Genomic DNA, 21,488 nt, shown 5'->3' with positions numbered 1-21,488 from the left:
TCGGCTGGGTTTTCATGCCTGGCCGACATACGGTGTCCTTGTTTGCAGGGGGAGGAGGATGGAAGAGCCAGGAGCAGGAACTGAGCTCCCGCCCCCTCTCCGCCCCTTGCCACTATTTGCAATAGGAGGGGCGAGATGGGGGCGGAGCTAAGTACTGGTGCTTAGCTCCGACCCTGCCCAGCCCCTCCCATTGCAAATAGGGGCAAGGGGCGGGGAAGGGGCGGGAGCTCAGTTCCTGATCCTGGCTCTTCCAATCCCCCCATCCTGCATACAAGGACACCGTATATCGGCTCAGCGTGAAAACCTAACCGATATATGGTCGTCTAAATAAGCCCTAAGGCTGTGGGTTGTTATAAGAGTTGACCTGGGGGTGCCATACTCTTTTTGGTTGAGAGATATCTCGTTCATAAGTAGCCATTTTGACTACAGTGATATAATTTATAATTTTCACAATAAGCCATTAGGAAGCGGGGGGGAAAAAATCTTACATGCTTAGAATATATTTAAAATAGCCCTTTTAAAACTATTATCTCAACACAGGAAAATCTTGGTGAAAGTGGTTCGGTAACAGCAAATCCAACAAACATAATAGACTTCAAATTCACTGAATATACTTCATCCACAAAAACATCTCCAGTTTGATTTGTTTGGAGGTAGGAATGAAAACTTACTACTAGGACCAGGAGGATGACAGTGGCCATCTTTAATGTTCATCAAAGTGGTGAATGAAAAAAACAAATGAAATATATTACATTATGAGATAATGACTGCAGCATATGATCTTTATCGATTTGTTGGAAACTATGGCAAATGACTAAACTTAGCTTATTCACAAAAATATATTATTTCATAAAATAATGAGTTTTAAATAGTCTGTTTTTTTTTCTTTGCCCACACAAGTTGTCTTCCAAATGGCTATGTTTGAGATTTACTGTCTCTGATAGGTCTATGCTACAATGCAAAAAACATCTGTAAGTTTCTCAACTGTACTTATATAACGGATGGAAGCAATAAATAAAGTCTACTGTAGCTTAGCAAAACTAAATCAGATAATAGCAATAACCTTGATTGACACAAAGATAGTCTGTAAAGGCCCTTTTAGACGAAATGATTATCACTCAAAATTTGTTCAAATGGTCAAAAGTGAAAGATAATCTTACATGTAAACGCAGGCAGTCATGCACTATTTATTCTATTCTCGTTTAGAGCTGGTTTTTAGCGAGCATAAAAAACATCCCTTGGCTGTTTAAAAGACTTTAACAGTGTACTCATTGTGTTCGCTTTGCATACATAATGAGTACACTGTTTACTCTGCCAGAAGGAGAACAATGGAATCTGCAGGCCAGTTGTTTGCCCAGATGGGCATGTGTTTATGCAATATCCATTGTATAGACACACGCCCAACTGAGCAAACAACTCTTGGGGGAAAATACAGATGTTTAGAGCCATTATCTGCAAGTGTAATTTTATTCAAAAATGTCGACAGTTTGTTCAGTCTTGTGGTTGTTTAAGTGATAATCAGTGTGTAAAAGGGTCTTTACAGAGGTTATCAAATTACTACATGATTGGGGCTCCAGATAAGGCTATTGGCTTTATCCAAGAGCCATAAATGCTACATAATGTGCTGTATGATCATACACAATCATGACTACTCTCCATTACAGTCTATGGGAGCCAAGATAAAAGCAGAATGACTATACTGAGTTGATTCCTTAGTGCATTCACCGTAGTGGAATGTGACTGAGCATCTCTTTGTTGCATAGAGACTCCAGTTTTCAAGATTGGTTGGAGTTGGAGTATTCTCAGCAGGAATCCTACCAGTCCAGCATGTATAGCAAATTGCATGCATACTGTATAATGGTATCGTTAAACGTTTTACGATCTGGGTTCAGAAGATTATACAGTTTTCCTTACAGACCAAAACAACACACACTTGTAACTTTTATCACAAAGGACTCAAAGCACAATTCATGAGTAAACTCACTAATTTGTTACAAAGTGTAAAGGGTGATTATGTGATTTACCCTCAAACACTGTGAGGTGGGCGTTGAGGGGCCACATGTGGTCCCACCAGTTACCCACCACTGGTCTATTGCTTTTACCTTTTAAGTTGATTTTTCAGCTGTCCATTGTTTATACTGTATGAATCTGATGACAGATGTACTTTAACAAACTATGACCTCATGAAACCACAGAGGGTGCCAGATATTGGTGATGGAAATAGTGGGCTTTGCCAAAAATAAAATAAATACATATTTTATTTCTTTGCTTTTATGTGAAAATATTATTTGGACCAAAGAGTTTAATTTTTTTTTTATTATTAAATTTGGGAGAAACATCTGCTTTTAAATTCAAAAAGAGTTATCGAATCATGCTCAATTTAGACTAACATTCAGTCTACTCACTGGAATCAAAAGAGAAGAGATTGACTTTTGTCTAGAATTCTGTATCTCATAAGAATGAAAATGATTAAGGTTTACAGCTTTTAGCATTGTAGCCAAACGCATAGCCCTTTCATAGGATCGAAAATAGACACCTTTGTCATATTACCAATTTATAGCATCGCCTAAGCCCATTGTGCATTGTACATATGGTCATCTGGCAATAGATATGTTGAATTCAAGTTGCCTTAACCTTAATAAATACCTAGCAGATCATAATTGATGTAGTTGGACCACGTTCTGATGAGGTTTTAAATAGCTGCACTTAATGTCAATCAGCCTAGAAAAATATGAAAAATATATAACGGCCTTCTAGGCCAAAAAGTTAGATTAAGCCATGAATAGCCTATCATGTGCTGCTGCATCCAACTTATGGCCAATCATACACTTTTTTTTTTAGCACTGAACATATGGCTTATACAATGAATATGACACAAAACTCCAAATGTCCAGTATATTAACATAGTAACATAGTATGTGAGGCTGAAAAAAGACATATGTCCATCCAGTTCAGCCTGTTTATCCTCCTGTGTTGATCCAGAGGAAGGCAAAAAGCCCCAATGAGGTAGAAGCCAGCTTTCCTCACTTAGGGGAAAACATTCCTTCTTGACTCCATATTGTAAAGCTTGATGACAATGCAAATAAATAATAATAGTAGGCTTGCATACAGTATAACCACCCATTAAATTGGTGTTGCTTTACTTGCAGATATCCCAATCTCTTCAGTTACCTTCCTTCATTTGCTGCTAGTCACTGTCATCTTATTAGTTTGTTTTCGTCCTCAAGCAGTCATCTATGAATTATTGCTACAGTAATGCATATCACATAGAAGAACTGTACAGCTCCTGGAACTTTGAGATCTTCAGGAAGCATATAACATGTGTAAAACAGCTGATTACTAAGTATTTCCATTCATATAACATTTCTGCACTAAGAACCAATAATGCTACAGTAACAATTAATCAGGTAAGAACACACATTTTGTAACATTTGGCTTTATGTCTCAGTGCTTACTAGTTTTAGTAGTGCAGATTCATGTCAGTCATGTGCGACTCATAAGGACTCCAACATACAATAAAACTTAAGGAGATATTCCCATTTAAGCCATTTGTGGTATATCAAAAGTATATGCCATAAATGCCACATAGTTGTAGGTTCCACTTCCAGAACTACAAGCTATCCGGAGATTGGGGTTCCCTTCCCCCATTGCCAGCACTACAAAGAGGACAAGACCATGCATGCATCTGGCTCTCTTCATTGTAGATTATGAGTGCTGTAGTAACAGTTTAACATTTTACAATTCCCATAAATGACACTGGAGAGAACCCCATACAATGAACACCGCCTCTAACTAATATACTCCTTTCTAGAGTGTCAAACAAGAGTCAATGGACTCCATTCTCCTGATATATAGGGGATCCAGACATGGCTATACATTGCACCATTAGTGCAGACCTAATCATGCTGCTGAGCTGTATCCAGATGATTGGAGGGTTGCGCAGAATGACACGCTGGCCATATGTGGTCCCCAGGCAACAGGTTGTGCACCCTTGCTATAACTGCTTTGGTGAGAATTTGAAGTTTAAGTTATTAATTGATATGTCAAAAACTACAAATTTACCAGGAGAAAAGAATCACATTACAGAAGCCTGACAAGTTACTGCAAAGGCACACATTAATGAAGATAATCAAAGGCAAAAAACTGTCTTTATATGTGATAGTTATTCTAAGGCATCAAGTGAACTCTCCAAACAGAGGATTATTTGACTATGTTCAATTACATTGTTCTCATACTATATGCCAGGGATCCTCTACTGTGTATATTTTAAGAATCATATTCAGCTCCAAGAGATAATTTAGAATCCCATAATTACATACAGTACCTTATAAGTGGTTTCAACATAATGTAATTTGAAATTAAGTTCAGAGGCTCCACTGACAACAATAGCACATCAAAAAACACTATGCTTCTGAGTACACCAGGGCCGGACGTCATCATTGGTGGTCAGGGCCATAAGTGTTATAGACAGCTTCACTCCCATGGAAATCAATTGGAGTGTTGGCCCCTATTGCAGTTCCAGCTCCTCATTGTGGTCAGAGCCAAAGGTATTAAAAGAGACATCAATCCCAGTGATCTCAAATGGAGTGAAGATGCCTATTACACTTACTTTCAGGACCACCGATGGAGATGTTTGGCCCAGTTACACCGACAGCAGGCCGGAGGATCAGCTAATCAGAAGGGATCCCAAGCGTCTATCCTTAGGGCATGTCATCTATAGAAAAAGCCCAGAATACCCTTTCAATAAAAGCCCTCAATGGAGAAGATTTGGAACAATAACGAATCTTCTCACAAGTATCCAGCCCACCAAAAACTCAATGAAAAGGCATCTAGAATGTCACAAAATATCCCACAATTAATATCTAAATAAATGCAGATGTTTGTAACTTCATCTAAAGACATAAAAACGAGCATAAATAATACTGGAATTAAAGAGAGCGCAGACAGCAGAAACCATTAAGTCTTGTTCACTTGTGGTGGAATTGATGTGGATTTGCTTTACAGATTCTGCACTATAGATCCAGTGTAATTTATAATACAGCGCATGAAGTTTTCAAAACTCTATCCACACATAACAGAAAAACACGTTGTAAAAATCAGCATATGCTGTGGATTTTTGAATCTGTAGCATGCTTATTCTTGTATAGAAATGTTGTAGTTTCACAACAAATTTCACAATTTGCAATACATAGGATAAAATCTACAATAAAGTTTCAGAACAATCAATGACAAAAAAAATTCATATGTAACACATGTTGATTTTACAGTGGATTCTCAGTGAATTGTAGATTTTCCCATTACTCTCCAATAGTAACTAGAAATAAGCGAGTATACTCGCTAAGGGCAATTGCTTGAGCGAGCATTGCCCTTAGCGAGTACCTGCCCGCTCGAGACAAAAGGTTTGGGTGCCGGCGCGGGGGAGCGGTGAGTAGCGGCAGTCAGCAGGGGGGAGCGGGGGGGAGAGAGGGAGAGAGAGATCTCCCATCCGTTCCTCCCAGCTTCCCCCCCCCCCCCCCCAGCTCCCTGCCCGCCGCCGGCACCTGAACCTTTTGTCTCTCGAGCGGGCAGGTACTCGCTAAGGGTAATGCTCGCTCGAGCAATTGCCCTTAGCGAGTATACTCACTCATCTCTAATAGTAACACATCAATGTTCATCTCATGTTTGTGAACAATTTAAACCAGATGACTCCAATGTCAAGTTGAACCCAACTAAGATGTTGAGGCAAGACCTCAGCCAGTTCATGCTGCAAATACAACTGGAAAATAGAGGGATGTGAAATAAGCATTTGGATGATTAGTGCTCACAGCAAAAGAAGATGATTAATAAAATGCATGGAAGCTCCTAGTACTTCCTCCTACTCTGGAGAAGATTTAAGTACAATCTGTCTTCTAGGATCTAACCTATGCTACCAATATTCGCCAACTCGCAATTCCCACCAAGCCTTGACTTATCCCTTTTTAAGTGGTGGAGATGCAACCGGATAACCACCCTAGACCATTTCTATAACAAATCAAAACTCTATATTATACAACACTTTATTAGCTATATTTAAACCACCTATACAAGAATATCTGCGAATCAATCAAATATTTCATTTTGTCCACTCCCTATCTTCCCCCTCCATGCCACTCAAGCCTACCTCATTTGAGTCTACCTGTGCCAATAACCCATCCCAGAGGGGAATCCTCTCGTTTATCAACAATTTACTAAATGAACCTTTACCTGGGTAAAAGCTTTTGTTCATGAGGAGATGGGAATCAGACCTACAGATGGAGATGACCACTGAAAGATGGCAGCACTGATGTTCCACAATCTCCAAAGACAACTACCAAGTCTCTCCTATGGAAACTTCAATTAAAATTTTGCATAGCACATATTTAGTATCTCAGAGATTGAACCACCTTTACTCATCCTGCTCTCCATTACACTTCCAAGAATGCCAAGAAAGGGGTGATATGCTTCACGTGTGTTAGACCTGTACGGAGGTCAAAAGATTGTGGTCACAGGTTTACAACTTGCTCAACTACCTGTTAGTAGGTCAGGTATCCAAATCCTCTACAGTATTCCTTCGAGGAGATCATCCTCCACTATTTAATAAGAAGCCCATAAAGGGATTCAGTATGTATGTATGGATGAAGAATTCATATCACCTCCTAATGGAAATCTCCTACTCTATCCTTCCCTGAGGTGATCAACAGAATATCTACAGTAATGCTATATAAAAGGATTCACGCAATCAGAACTGACAGCATGACAAATTTCTTGAATGTTTGGCCACCTTGGATTAATTGGAGGTTCCGGGACTATAATATAATATTTCTTTTACCTAATTACCACCCTAGTAACCAATTCCACCCATGTCCTATAGATACTTCAGAAATTTGATATGGATTCTTGACGACCCTCTGTTCATTTTCCTTTGTTAACGCTTTCCAGTGTTCCTATATATTTGAGTATACAGCTATTTTGGGCATACAGTGGTGTTGTAAGCCATAGTTGGCCCCCTGCGAGGGGATTTAAGATTGTTAAAGCCAATCTCATGTTTGCCTTTAAAACATAATAAAACCCTTTGAAACTAAAATGCATGGAAGACTTGCTTAAGTGAGCTTTACTACTGACCCTCACAATCCATAATAGAAAAGTTTGTGAATTCAGCATGCAACATACATTTTAAAGAAAATACCTTGGTACATTATCCTAAACACTGCTGAGAAGGAGAAGCATAACATTTCACTATGCATGTGGTCCTCAGTTCTTTGTACATTTAATTCTTAATAAAATGCACATTTTATGTATTGTGAGACATGCTGATTCAATACAGCAAAAAAAAAAGTTATTTTGTGCATATTTGTACACTTCTGTCACCGCTATATAAAGTTTGTCTTCAGCGCTATCTGGAAGCAAGATGTTGCACTGATGACAGAAAAATGACATTACTAAACTCTACCATATGATGCTGTGTGTACAGCACTGTGGTATGAGCATATGGTCAGAGAATCCTGACAATAAATATGGCAGTGATTTACTTACCATTAACTTTTACTGGGTGACTATTGACTACTGTTAACTTATTTTGTCAGTGCACATCAGAACACAGTAAAGGGGTTGTCTAGTTAAACCCATTAACAATATGCAACTGTAGCCAGATGATCTGGGTCGCTTCTCTGTATTTCCCCTACTATTCTTACATAAGTGCAAATATGCTGCCGAAATCAGCTCTACCAGTGTCCAATGCCCAGCTCCTGGTGCTGCACCTTACTATTGCAGTGCATTCATATTTGGGGCATTCTACCTTCTGCTTCAGCTATGACTCTGACATCAGAAAGAAGTAGGAGGTGATGCTTTTCTAAAAATGTAAATTTAGTTGAGGCAATTAATTAACTGAAAATTATAATTAAAAAGGTTGTCAGAGACATTGGTACCGTAGTAAAATGCTAGCATATGCTAACAATCAACTAGAACAAAAGGGCATCGGTGCTGGGAAATTAATCTGTCCTCTACAGAAAAAGAAAACTAACGCCCAATGTCCATGGGCGGATTTGGATTGTGGAATCCGTAGTTCAAGCAGCCCATAGGGAAAAATAGGCATCCGCACCTGATTTAAAGAATGCAGATTTGATTTGCGGATCTTTGAATGCGGAAATCAAATCGCAGCATACTCCATTTCAGTGCGGTTCCCATACAGAGGCCATCCGATCTGATGACATTGCGGATGGACTGTGGATTCAGCGGGAAAGCAGGAGTTTGAGGGGAAAAAACCCTAACTCTACTGCATATGTGCACCGGGGCTTCGCACACATCCGCAGTAAAGAAAAAAGAAGACCGAGACAGGTACGTATGGGTCCTCGGCCGCGTGCAGTGTCGTATTCTGCTGCGGGCTACTGCATGTAGAATTCAACCCACCCGTGGACATGAGGCCTTAAACTCAGCTGTACTTTCTCCAACAATACCCTAGGGCTATGAGCTTTTTATACTAGCAATTGACTATTTGCTAGCAATGCCTTTGATAGGACAACTCATTTAATGCCTTATTGGGGTTATAATTATAGCTAGAACAGGTCATACCTCAATGTGGCATCAGAGTTGCAAGATGCTTATGGAGAACGCATTTCGATCTCCCCAGAGAACAAGATCTCTGGGGAGATCGAAACACATTCTCCGTAAACATCTTGCAACTCTGATGTTATAAGCACTATTTATTAAAAAAGCAGAAGGATTCTTTCACATAAGTCGAAGCTCCCGCAACTTTCTTCGTTTGTGCCTTGTATGAACCACTGGGATTGAGTGGCCAAGGATGTGGATTTATCCCCGTAAAGAAAAAGAGGAGAAAAAAGGGAGCAGGCACAACCTGGTATGAAGGTGGGAGTTTTTAGATTTATGTCCTATATTACCATTGCCTATGATCGATGTAATAAGCGATAAGTCATTGCAGGAGAGAAGTCCTGCAATGCCTTATCATAGCGATCATCGGTGCTATGGTGTAAGTCCCCCAGAGGAACACAAATGGTGTAAAAAAAGATCAGAATAATGTAAAAAAATAAAAATGTTTTAAAAAAAGTTAAAAAAACACCCTTTTTTTTGCTTTTTCTCATATTAGCGTAAAAAAATAACACATATTTGCTATCGTCATGTCTGTAACAATGCGTACAATAAGTTGCACACACATTTAATCCTGCACTGCAAACAGCGTTTAAAAAAACATTTAAAACTGAGGCAAAATGCTAATTTTTAGCATTTTGCCTCCCAAAAAAATGCAATAAAAGTGTTCAAAAAAGCCGTATCTACCCCACAATGGTACCAATAAAAATTACAGCTCGTCTCGCAAAAAATAAGCCCTCATAGAACTCCGTCCATGGAAAAATAAAAAAGTTATAGGACTCTGAATGCAGTGATTTAGGAAAATTTTTTTCCAAAAAAGGGGTTTATTGCAGAAAAGTGGAATAACCTAAAAAAATATAAGAATGTTGGTATCGTTGTAATCATACTGGCCCGCAGAAATAATGTTGTGTCATTTATGCTGCATGATTAAAGCTTTAAAAAAAAAATCTTTGGCAGAATTGATATTTTTTCTCTCCCTGAAATCATAAAAAAAATAATAAAAGTTTTACAACATAGTCTATGTACCCAAAAATGGCACTGGTAAAAACTACAGTTCACCACGCAAAAAAAAGCCCTTAGACAGCCATGTCAATGGAAAAATAAAAAAGTTATGGGTTTGGAAAAATGGAGATTAAAATCCGCCAAAAATTGTTGCGTCCTTAATAGAGATGAGCGAGCACCAAAATGCTCGGGTGCTCGTTACTCGGGACGAAATTATCGCGATGCTCGAGGGTTCGTTTCGAGTAACGAACCCCATTGAAGTCAATGGGCGACCCGAGCATTTTTGTATTTCGCCGATGCTCGCTAAGGTTTTCATGTGTGAAAATCTGGGCAATTCAAAAAAGTGATGGGAACGACACAGAAACGGATAGGGCAGGTGAGGGGCTACATGTTGGGCTGCATCTCAAGTTCACAGGTCCCACTATTAAGCCACAATACCGGCAAGAGTGGGCCCCCCCCCCCGAACAATTTTTACTTCTGAAAAGCCCTCATTAGCAATGCATACCTTAGCTAAGCACCACACTACCTACAACAAAGCACAATCACTGCCTGCATGACACTCCGCTGCCACTTCTCCTGGGTTACATGCTGCCCAACCCCCCTCCCCCCCTGCACGACCCAGTGTCCACAGCGCACACCAAACTGTCCCTTCGCAGCCTTCAGCTGCCCTCATGCCACGCCACCCTCATGTCTATTTATAAGTGCGTCTGCCAGAGGAAAAGCAGGCACACACTGCAGAGGGTTGGCACGGCTAGGCAGCGACCCTCTTTAAAAGGGGTGGGGCGATAGCCCACAATGCTGTACAGAAGCAATGAGAAATATAATCCTGTGCCACCGCCATCAGGAGCTGCACACGTGGGCATAGAAATGGGGAACCTATGTGCCACACACTATTCATTCTGTCAAGGTGTCTGCATGCCCCAGTCAGACCTGGCTTTTTAATTCATAGACACAGGCAGGTACAACTCCCTATTGTGAAGTCCCTGTGGACCCACAGCATGGGTGGGTGCCAGGAAGCCACCAGCGGTACATAAAAATATCCCACTGCATTGCCCAACACAGCTGAGGTAGTAATGTTGTGCTTAATGCAGGTGGGCTTCGGCCCACACTGCATGCCCCAGTCAGACTGGGGTTCTTTACAAGTGGACACATGTAGGTTAAACTCCGTGTGCACCTACAGCATGGGGGGCTCCCTGGAACCCACCGGCGGTACATAAAAATATCCCATTGCATTGCCCAACACAGCTGAGGTAGTAATATCGTGCTTAATGCAGGAGGGCTTCGGCCCACACTGCATGCCCCAGTCAGACTGGGGTTCTTTACAAGTGGACACATGTAGGTTAAACTCCGTGTGCACCTACAGCATGGGTGGCTCCCTGGAACCCACCGGCGGTACATAAAAATATCCCATTGCATTGCCCAACACAGCTGAGGTAGTAATGTCGTGCTTAACCCCTTGAGTGGCACGCCCGGAAAATTTCCGGGGCCGAGCTCCACTGCTCATAGCGATACTGCCCGGAAGATTTCCGGGCTATGTATCACTATGGGAGCTGCAGAGCACAGTGCCACAAACTGTGACAGTGTGCTCTGCCTGCACAGACCCACACAGAGCAGTGCAAGGGCTTTGAAAAACCAGCAGAAGATATTGCCGACATGTCGGCAATGTCCTGCTTTGTTTACAGGTTGCCATAGAGACCATCGGCTTGTCAGAAGCAAGCCGATGGTCTCTGTGGCAGGGAGAGCTGGTTGTTAGCTGTCAGAGGACAGCTAGGTACTAGCTCTTACAGCAGAGATCAGAGAAAACCTCCGATCTCTGCTGTGTTAACCCTTTACATGCTGCAGTCTATGTGACTGCAGCATGTAAAGGGTTGTCACTGCAGCATGTAAAGGGCTGTCACCATCGGACCCCTGGAATGTGATCAGGGGTCCTGATGGGTCCCTGTGGAAGTCCCCTATAGGGACAAAAAAATAAATAAAATAAAATAAAAAAGTAAAAAAATTATTAAAAAAATAAAAAAAACACTTGTCTCCCTTTACTTTGTAAAAAATCAAAAATACAATCACACATGTGGTATCCATGCGTCGTAATGACCCAGAGAAGGAAGTTAATACATTATTTAACCCCTTAATGACATGGCCCCTTTTTTTCTTTTTTCCCCATTTCTTTTTTTCCTCCCCCCTGTTTAAAAAATCACAACTTGTCCCGCAAAAAACAAGCCCTCATATGGCCATGTCAATGGAAAAATGAAAAAGTTATGGCTCTTGAGACGCAACTGCAAAACTAGTTGAAATTCAATGATTAGACCATTTTAAAAAACCTGCCCTGGTGGGCACGACAGGGTGATAGGAAACCTGCCACTCAAGGGGTTAATGCAGGTGGGCTTCGGCCCACATTGCATGCCCCAGTCTGACTGGGGTTCTTTAGAAGTGGAAACAGATGCATTTATAATTCTCTGTGGACCCACAGCATGGGTGGGTGCCAGGAAGCCACCGGCGGTACATAAAAATATCCCATTGCATTGCCCAACACAGCTGAGGTAGTAATGTCGTGCTTAACGCAGGTGGGCTTCGGCCCACACTGCATGCCCCAGTCAGACTGGTAATATGTACCTTAACAGTAACCGCGTTGGTGGTAATGTGGTGGTGACTGCGGACCTAGTAGCGCGGTTTTATTTTGTTGGTTTTCGGAATGTGGCCAGGATTAAGTGGGCTGTGGCGGGGGATGTTTTTGAGGCACTACGTGTCCTCTCCATGTGTCCGTGGTTATATGCACCTTAACAGTAACAGCGTTGGTGGGAAATGGCCTCGCCGCCATCATGTCTTTGGGAAGCCTCTGTTTCCACACCCCAGAGACATACCATTAGCAGCGGTATAGGCAGAGCCCATAATTAGTAACATTTCAGCCGTAGCATTAGGACAGGCCCCACTAACATATCACTAGCAGCATTATAGGGGGAGCACAGTATTAGTTCCATTTCAGTAATAGTAGCACTCAAGACAGGCCCCAGTAACAATTCCGAAGCAGCAGTATAGTGGGAGCGCAGTCTTCGTTCCATTTCAGTAATAGTAGCACTCAAGACAGGCCCCAGTAACAATTCCGAAGCAGCAGTATAGTGGGAGCGCAGTCTTCGTTCCATTTCAGTAGCTGCAGTATAGACAAGGCCCAAGTTACATTTATGTAGCTAAAGTGTAGGCCAACCCCACACACCTTTCTGTACCATGAGTGCAGGCGAAGAACATAGAGATTGCTATGATTACACTGTAGGTGAGTGCCCCAAAAAATTGGTGTACCAACAGTACTAATGTACCTCAGTAAAAATTGGCCATGCCCAGCCAAGATGGCAGGTGAAACCCATTAATCGCTTTGGTTAATGTGGCTTAAGTGGTAACTAGGCCTGGAGGCAGCCCAGTTTAACGAAAAATTGTTTCAAGTTAAAGTTCCAACGCTTTTAAGAGCATTGAAAAGTATAAGCATTTTTTAGAAAAATTATATGAGTGAGCCTTGTGGCCCTAAGAAAAATTGCACGTTCGGCGTGATTACGTGAGGTTTCAGGAGGAGGAGGAATATTATACGCAGATTGATGAAGCAGAAATGTCCCCGTTTTGGATGGTGAGCGAGAACGATGCTTCCATCCGCGGGTGCAGAATACGTATTGCTTAGGTATCGCTGCTGTCCGCTGGTGGAGAAGAGAAGTCTGGGGAAATCCAGGCTTTGTTCATCTTGATGAGTGTAAGCCTGTCGACACTGTCGGTTGACAGGTGGGTACGCTCATCCGTGATGATTCCCCCAGCCACACTAAACACACTCTCTGACAAGACGCTAGCCGCAGGACAAGCAAGCACCTCCAGGGCATACAGCGCGAGTTCAGGCCACGTGTCCAGCTTCGACACTCAGTAGTTGTAGGTGGCAGAGGCGTCACGGAGGACGGTTGTGCGATCGGCTACGTACTCCCTCACCATCCTTTTACAGTGCTCCCGCCGACTCAGCCTTGACTGGGGAGCGGTGACACAGTCTTGCTGGGGAGCCATAAAGCTGGCAAAGGCCTTGGAGAATGTTCCCCTGCCTGCGCTGTACATGCTGCCTGATCTCTGCGCCTCCCCTGCTACCTGGCCCTCGGAACTGCGCCTTCTGCCACTAGCGCTGTCGGATGGGAAGTTTACCATCAGTTTGTCCACCAGCTCCCTGTGGTATAGCATCATTCTCGAACCCCTTTCCTCTTCGGGAATGAGAGTGCAAAGGCTCTCCTTATACCGTGGGTCGAGCAGTGTGTACACCCAGTAATCCGTAGTGGCCAGAATGTGTGTAACGCGATGGTCACGAGAAATGCATCCTAACATGAAGTCAGCCATGTGTGCCAGGGTACCTGTACGCAACACATGGCTGTCTTCACTAGGAAGATCACTTTCAGGATCCTCCTCCTCCTCCTCCTCCTCCTCCTCCTCCTCAGGCCATACACGCTGAAACGATGACAGGCAAGCAGCATGGGTACCGTCAGCAGTGGGCCAAGCTGTCTCTTCCCCCTCCTCCTCATCCTCCTCATGCTCCTCCTCCTCCTCCTCAACGCGCTGAGATATAGACAGGAGGGTGCTCTGACTATCCAGCGACATACTGTCTTCCCCCGGCTCTGTTTCCGAGCGCAAAGCGTCTGCCTTTATGCTTTGCAGGGAACTTCTCAAGATGCATAGCAGAGGAATGGTGACGCTAATGATTGCAGCATCGCCGCTCACCACCTGGGTAGACTCCTCAAATTTTCCAAGGACCTGGCAGATGGCTGCCAACCAGGCCCACTCTTCTGTAAATAATTGAGGAGGCTGACTCCCACTGCGCCGCCCATGTTGGAGTTGGTATTCCACTATAGCTCTACGCTGCTCATAGAGTCTGGCCAACATGTGGAGCGTAGAGTTCCACTGTGTGGGCACGTCGCACAGCAGTCGGTGCACTAGCAGATTAAACCGATGTTGCAGGGTCCGCAGGGTGGCAGCGTGCGTGTGTGATTTGCGGAAATGTGCGCAGAGCTGGCGCACCTTTCCGAGCAGGTATGACAAGTGGGGGTAGCTTTTCAGAAAGCGCTGAACCACCAAATTAAACACATGGGCCAGGCATGGCACGTGCGTGAGGCTGCCGAGCTGCAGAGCCGCCACCAGCTTACGGCCGTTGTCACACACGACCATGCCCGGTTGGAGGCTCAGCGGCGCAAGCCAGCGGTCGGTCTGCTCTGTCAGACCCTGCAGCAGTTCGTGGGCCGTGTGCCTCTTCTCTCCTAAGCTGAGTAGTTTCAGCACGGCCTGCTGACGCTTGCCCACCGCTGTGCTGCCGTGCCGCGCGACACCGACTGCTGGCGACGTGCTGCTGCTGCTGCTGACACATCTTGATTGCGAGACAGAGGTTGCGTTGGAGGAGGAGGAGGAGGAGGAAGGTGCTTTAGTGGAGGAAGCATACACCGCCGCAGATACCACCACCGAGCTGTGGCCCGCAATTCTGGGGGTGGGTAGGACGTGAGCGGTCCCAGGCTCTGACTCTGTCCCAGCCTCCACTAAATTCACCCAATGTGCCGTCAGGGAGATATAGTGGCCCTGCCCGCCTGTGCTTGTCCACGTGTCTGTTGTTAAGTGGACCTTGGCAGTAACCGCGTTGGTGAGGGCGCGTACAATGTTGCGGGAGACGTGGTCGTGCAGGCCTGGGACGGCACATCGGGAAAAGTAGTGGCGACTGGGAACCGAGTAGCGCGGGGCAGCCGCTGCCATCATGCTTTTGAAAGCCTCCGTTTCCACAAGCCTATACGGCAGCATCTCTAGGCTGATCAATTTTGCAATGTGCACGTTTAACGCTTGAGCGTGCAGGTGCGTGGCGTCGTACTTGCGCTTGCGCTCAAACTGTGGCGCTAGCGACGTCTGGACGCTACGCTGAGAGACATTGCTGGATGGGGCCGAGGACAGCGGAGGTGAGGGTGTGGGTGCAGGCCAGGAGACGGTAGTGCCTGTGTCCTCAGAGGGGGGTTGGATCTCAGTGGCAGGTTGGGGCACAGGGGGAGAGGCAGTGGTGCAAACCGGAGGCGGTGAACGGGCATCGTCCCACCTTGTGGGCTGCTTGGCCATCATATGCCTGTGCATGCTGTTGGTGGTGCCTCCCCAGCTGATCTTGGCGCGACAAAGGTTGCACACCACTGTTCGTCGGTCGTCAGGCGTCTCTGTGAAAAACTGCCACACCGTAGAGCACCTTGACCTGTGCAGGGTGGCATGGCGCGAGGGGGCGCTTTGGGAAACAGTTGGTGGATTATTTGGTCTGGCCCTGCCTCTACCCCTGGCCACCGCACTGGCTCGGCCTGTGCCCACACCCTGACTTGGGCCTCCGCGTCCTCGCCCGCGTCCACGTCCTCGCCCGCGTCCACGTCCTATAGGCCTACCCCTACCCCTCAGCATGGTGTATTACCAGTGATTTGATTTCCCAGGCAGGAAAGAAAGTGGCGCAAGCCTGCTGTAAAACGTAGCTGGTTGCGTCTGATTTTTTAACGTTCTCCATGCAGCACACACGTACCCAGAGCCCCGAGGACTGTCAGAGGCAGGCCAAATATACTTTTTTCCCTTTTTTGTAAAAGGAAAGGCCCACTGCATCTATTCACTGAATAATAAGTTTAATAACTGTGTTGTGCCCCTGCAAATGTGTCACAGAACTTTAGTGTTGCAGAGTTATTAACTACAGCTGAGCAAGGAATTTCCCAGGCAGGAAAGAAAGTGGCGCAAGCCTGCTGTTAAACGTAGCTGGCTGCGTATGAATTTTTTACTATCTCCAGCCACCACACACGTACACAGAACGCTGAGGACTGACAGAGGCAGGGCACATAGAATTTTTCCCTTTTTTTTAAAAGAAAAGGCCCACTGACTATATTCAATCAATAATATATGTCTTCTGGCCCTGCCTACACAATTCTCTCCCTGTAGTATTACTGCCGGGCGCAATGCTCTGCACAGCCGATTTAAAAAAAAAAAAAATGCAACACTGCTAACAGCAGCCTGCACAGTACTGCACACGGTTAAATGTGGCCCTAAGAAGGACCGTTGGGGTTCTTGAAGCCTACACTCACTCCTAACACTCTCCCTGCCTAACCACCACTTCTGTCCCTGGACTATTAATGCGGGGCGCAATGCTCTGCAGACAGCCGATTTTGAAAAAAAAAAAAATTGTGCAACACTGCTAACAGCACCCTCCACAGTACTGCACACGGATAGATGTGGCCCTGAGGAGGACCGTTGGGGTTCTTGAAGTCTACACTCACTACTAACACTCTCCCTACAGCAGCTCCGGCACCAGCACTTTCCCTCAGCTAACTGAGTCACAAGGCATCTGAGGCGAGCCGCGGGAGGGGCCGACTTTTATACTCGGGTGACATCTGATCGCCCCAGCCACTCACAGCAGGGGGGTGGTATAGGGCTTGAACGTCACAGGGGGAAGTTGTAATGCCTTCCCTGTCTTTCAATTGGCCAGAAAAGCGCGCTAACGTCTCAGAGGTGAAAGTGAAAGTAACCGGAACACCGCGTGGTACTCGTTACGAGTAACGAGCATCCCGAACACGCTAATATTCGCCCGAGCATCAAGCTCGGACGAGTACGTTCACTCATCTCTAGTCCTTAAGCCCAAAATAGGCCATGTCATTAAGGCACATATATTTCAAATGCAGGAGTCCGGCTATTGTGAAGAACCTTGCTTTTATTCCAATAACTTCGTGCTCATACAGACAAACAGAGTACGCGTTTTGGTTCGCAGAACGTTGCTCACCTCTAACTGACAGACATTGCATGGACTTTTAAAAGGCTTAACATATAATTAGTGAATTAAAAACACATGTAGTTAACCCCTGCATTGATTATCTCAACCTTGTTGTCATGGTCAGTTCCTCCTGCAGGAGCTGACACACGTCTATTTGTATATAGAATATATAGTATATAGTAAATAGTATATATTGTAGGACAAAAAATGAATATTTAAATAGACTTGATGGACACTGTAATGAAAGGATCAGAGTTTTAAAGGAATTTAAGGCAATTTACTTATTGATCCATATATAAACCACAGACAATTTATGTGGTAGCATATTAATATATGTATGGATAACATACTTTGAGGAAAGAACAATGTTTATGGATCATCATATCATGTACCGACTTAACATAACAGGATAAGGTTATTCATTTAGTATGTTGTAAATATTATTACATAAACCTATGCATGAGCACGAGCACGAAGTTATTGGAATAAAAACAAAGTTCTTCACAATAGCCGGACTCCTGCATTTGAAATATATGTGTCTAACTAAAGCCAAAGTAGCCGGATGGCAATGTGAAGGCTTGTGAGTATACCTGCTTATGGGACCAAGACTGCAGCGCAAGAAAGCAAGGTGGGACAGTTTATTTTTCATGTCATTAAGGGGTTAAACTGCAAGACTTGCCGCTGGATCGCAAGCTTCTCGTCCGCTTCTTGCTTAGTACTTCACTTCTTATGGAAAGTGCTGAGCGGGGAGCACTTACACAGGAGGAGAACCCAGGGAGCCAATGAGGTTTTTTAGGCTGACTGAAAAGTCAGCTTAAGCAACCGCGAACGACAAGTGGGTGATTTTTTTCGCATTGACACTGAATGATTATATCACTCAAATTTGTTCGTTTGAATGAATTTTGAGCATTAATCATTATGTGTAAATTGGCCTTAAGTAAGACAACTTCATTGTTAACATAGAAGGTCATTATAGGTTTTACAGCTTTCAACTATTGCGTGCATCTCTTCAGGACTGAAGTGAATAGAAATTTAGCCTGCTATATTCTTCCAGACCGCTGTAGAGTGATGCATATTTCCGGCAACACATTGACTTTGTATACAAGCACACTGGTCTGGTGAACAGCTGATTGGTGAGGATCCCAGGTGGCGAACCACAACTGGTCACCTATTGATGGTCCACTTTGAGGATATGCCATTAACCCCTTAATGACATGGCCTATTTTGGCATTGAGGACCAAGCGATTTTTGGTATTTTTCCATCTCCATTTTTTAAAAGCCATAACTTTTTTATTTTTCCGTCTACGCAGCCGTATAAGGGCTTGTTTTTTGCATGGCGAGCTATAGTTTTTATCGGTGCCACTTTTGGGTACATAGGCTATATCGTAAAACTTTTATTATTTTTTTTTATGATAACGGGGAGAGAAAGCCTATCAATTCTGCCATAGATTTTTTATTTTTTTTACAGCGTTAATCATGCAGCATACAGGACACACTAAATTTTTTCTGCGGGTCGGTACGGTTACAACGATACCGAAATTCTTATTTTTTGTTTAGGTTTTCACACTTTTTTGCAATAAAAACCCTTTTTTTTTTGGAAATCTTTTTTTCTCTATAGCTGCATTCAAAGTCCTGTAACTTTTTTATTTTTCTATGTACAGAGCTCTATAATGGCTTATTTTTTGCGAGATGAGCTGTAGTTTTTATTGGTACCATTTTGGGGTATGTACGGATTTTTTGATCACTTTTATTGCATTTTTTGTGAGGCAAAATGCTAAAAATTAGCATTTTGCCTCTGTTTTTTAGCGTTTTTGTACACGTCGTTACGGACGCGTCAATACCAAATATGTGGGGTTTTAATTTTTTTTTATTTTTTTTATGCAAATATTAGAAAAGGCATAAAAAGGTTTTTTTTTTACATTTTTCTTTTTTTTACATTTTTATTTTCTTTTTTTTTTTTACAGTATTTGAGTCCCTCTGAGGGACTTTAACCACTGCCCTGATGATCGCTGTGATAAGGCATGGCAGAGCTACTGCTCTGCCATGCCTTATCGCTTATACAGCGATCATAGACATTGGCAATACAGGATGCCAGTGTCTGGCGTCCTGTTGCCATGGTGACTGGCGGCTCCCTCTGTGAACTCTTTCCCTGCCGCGATCTACTTAGATCGCGGAAGGGAAGGGGTTAACAGCAGGGGGCGCATCTCCAATGCCCCCCCCGCTGTTGCAGCGGGACGCCGGCTGTGACTGACAGCCGGCTCCCGCAGCGGGATAGCGCGAGGTCAGTCATGATCTCGCGCTATCCCGATGACGTACCGGTACGCCATTTTGCGCGAAGTACTCGCCTGCCATGATGTACCGGTACGTCATGGAGCGGGAAGGGGTTAATGGTTAAAAAAATGGAAATCTCCTTCAAGTCTTATTCAATGTAATCACAGTTTTAGTATATTTTTCTGTCCATAAAAGTAATGTGATTTTATTTCCAACAACGTCTCTACATTCAAACAATAAGACTGGAGACAGCTATAATAATTTTGCTAGTGTGATTTAAATCCATCATCCACATTCCATGACCTTTCATATCTATCAGTTAATTAGCTACAGGGAAGCACATGATCTTATGTAGCCTAATAAATAAATCTAAAATATGTTGAGAGGGGATAAAAATGTTCCAGAGATAACAAGTAATCATTTTGACTCTGAATCCCCTCAGCTGTCCTACAGTACATTTCACACTGACTGCAATCAAAGTTCAAAATAGTCTGTATGAAGGTAAAACAGACTTTAAAGGTCGCAGAACTCTTAGAAAAGTTGCAAAATCTTGTATTTTGTTAGATTTGGCTCTAGAATTTCTATCAAATACCAAGTTCAGATTTGACGAAAATTAGAACCAGGTTTTGAGGACTTGATAACTCTTCAGCTTAGCTGTTGGCACCATGGTTGCTATGAATACAGGACATTTATAAAGCTTATGCAATGTACATTGATAATATCTTATTCGAGACAGCTGTTGAGTAATATATTCAAGTTCAATGAACTGCAATTTTGGCAATAAAAGATTAAATGCGTTTCCCAATATAATTGCATATGGTTTTATTAAGAGTAGAGGCCATGTCTGATTATGAAGCCGTAGGCGTTGCCATTACAGTATATCTCTTATTATAAACAATTTTCAATCAATCAATCAATAGTATACACAAATATCAGAAACGTTGGTATGCAAATGACAGATGGCATAATGCCTCTGCTGCACTACCGACTGGAGTGACCATTGTAGCAAAATGCTTGTGCCACCAGGCTGGTGCCATCAGGGCTGGGGACTCTGCTAGCTCCTCTCATTTTATTTTATTCATTTTTGTTTTGGCTCTGTAATCTGTATGCTGTGATATCATTTCCAGATATAGAATTCTTGCTTAGCCTAGGTTATTTACCAGACCATTAGCAGATCTAGCTAGAGATATTGTTCTTTACCAGGGGTACTGCAGATCTGTTTTTGTTATTTTCCTTTGTGGATGTGGGTATATGTCCAGACAAACAGATCTGCTCTAGAATTTCTAGTCTAGAGATATATTGTATACCATGTAGTACTTGATCGTGTAGAAAGATATACGCTAGATAAATCAACTATTTGTAGGGTTCCTGAAGAGTTGAGTGATCAACGGAAATGCGTCCAACTGAGAACCTAGATTTAATCTAGAACTGAATCTAGTACCTAGAAGAACTTGGAACAGTTAACCTGCAATCTAAATTGAAACTAGAATCGAACCTAGAAGAATACCTAGATATGCAGTGATTGGGTATTTATGCAATTCAGATGTATTAAATACCGGTCCTCTACTGGACTGCAAGTTCCTCTTTTATTTATTTTTTCATCCGACTGATAGGGGTGTAAGTATTCTAGCAGGCAGTGCACATGCTAAAGGTGGCTTCACACGAGTGTGTTTTTGTGCATACATAGGTGCGTACATAGTTGCGCACCTATGTACGTGCAAAAACACGCGTGTATGAAGGTCTGTGTATTGCCTTCAATGGAGCCGCGCCGGCTGCTGCCGGTGGCTCCATTGAAGGCAATGGTCTGCAGGCACCCCTGAATTGTTTTTCGGGTAAGGGCTTTACATATAAG

The 21,488-nt window shown here is 43.5% G+C and overlaps 1 protein-coding gene and 1 long non-coding RNA gene across 3 annotated transcripts in view; one reads left to right on the top strand and one right to left on the bottom strand.

The window, feature by feature from the left end:
• LOC136612283 (uncharacterized) overlaps positions 1-767 on the top strand; it is a 29,975-nt gene extending 29,208 nt beyond the window's left edge. The window contains exon 3 of the long non-coding RNA XR_010790383.1: positions 541-767. This is a non-coding gene — a long non-coding RNA (uncharacterized lncRNA). The remainder of the gene's footprint in view (positions 1-540) is intronic.
• The window catches only part of THSD4 (thrombospondin type 1 domain containing 4), a 696,080-nt gene that overhangs the window by 240,445 nt on the left and 434,147 nt on the right, over positions 1-21,488 (bottom strand). The gene's annotated exons all lie outside the window — the stretch shown is intronic.

This window comes from Eleutherodactylus coqui, chromosome 2 (genome assembly GCF_035609145.1).
Source record: "Eleutherodactylus coqui strain aEleCoq1 chromosome 2, aEleCoq1.hap1, whole genome shotgun sequence".
NCBI lineage: Eukaryota > Metazoa > Chordata > Amphibia > Anura > Eleutherodactylidae > Eleutherodactylus > Eleutherodactylus coqui.
The sequence above is the reverse complement of the archived record's forward strand: the minus strand, read 5'-3'. Positions and strand labels throughout refer to the sequence as shown.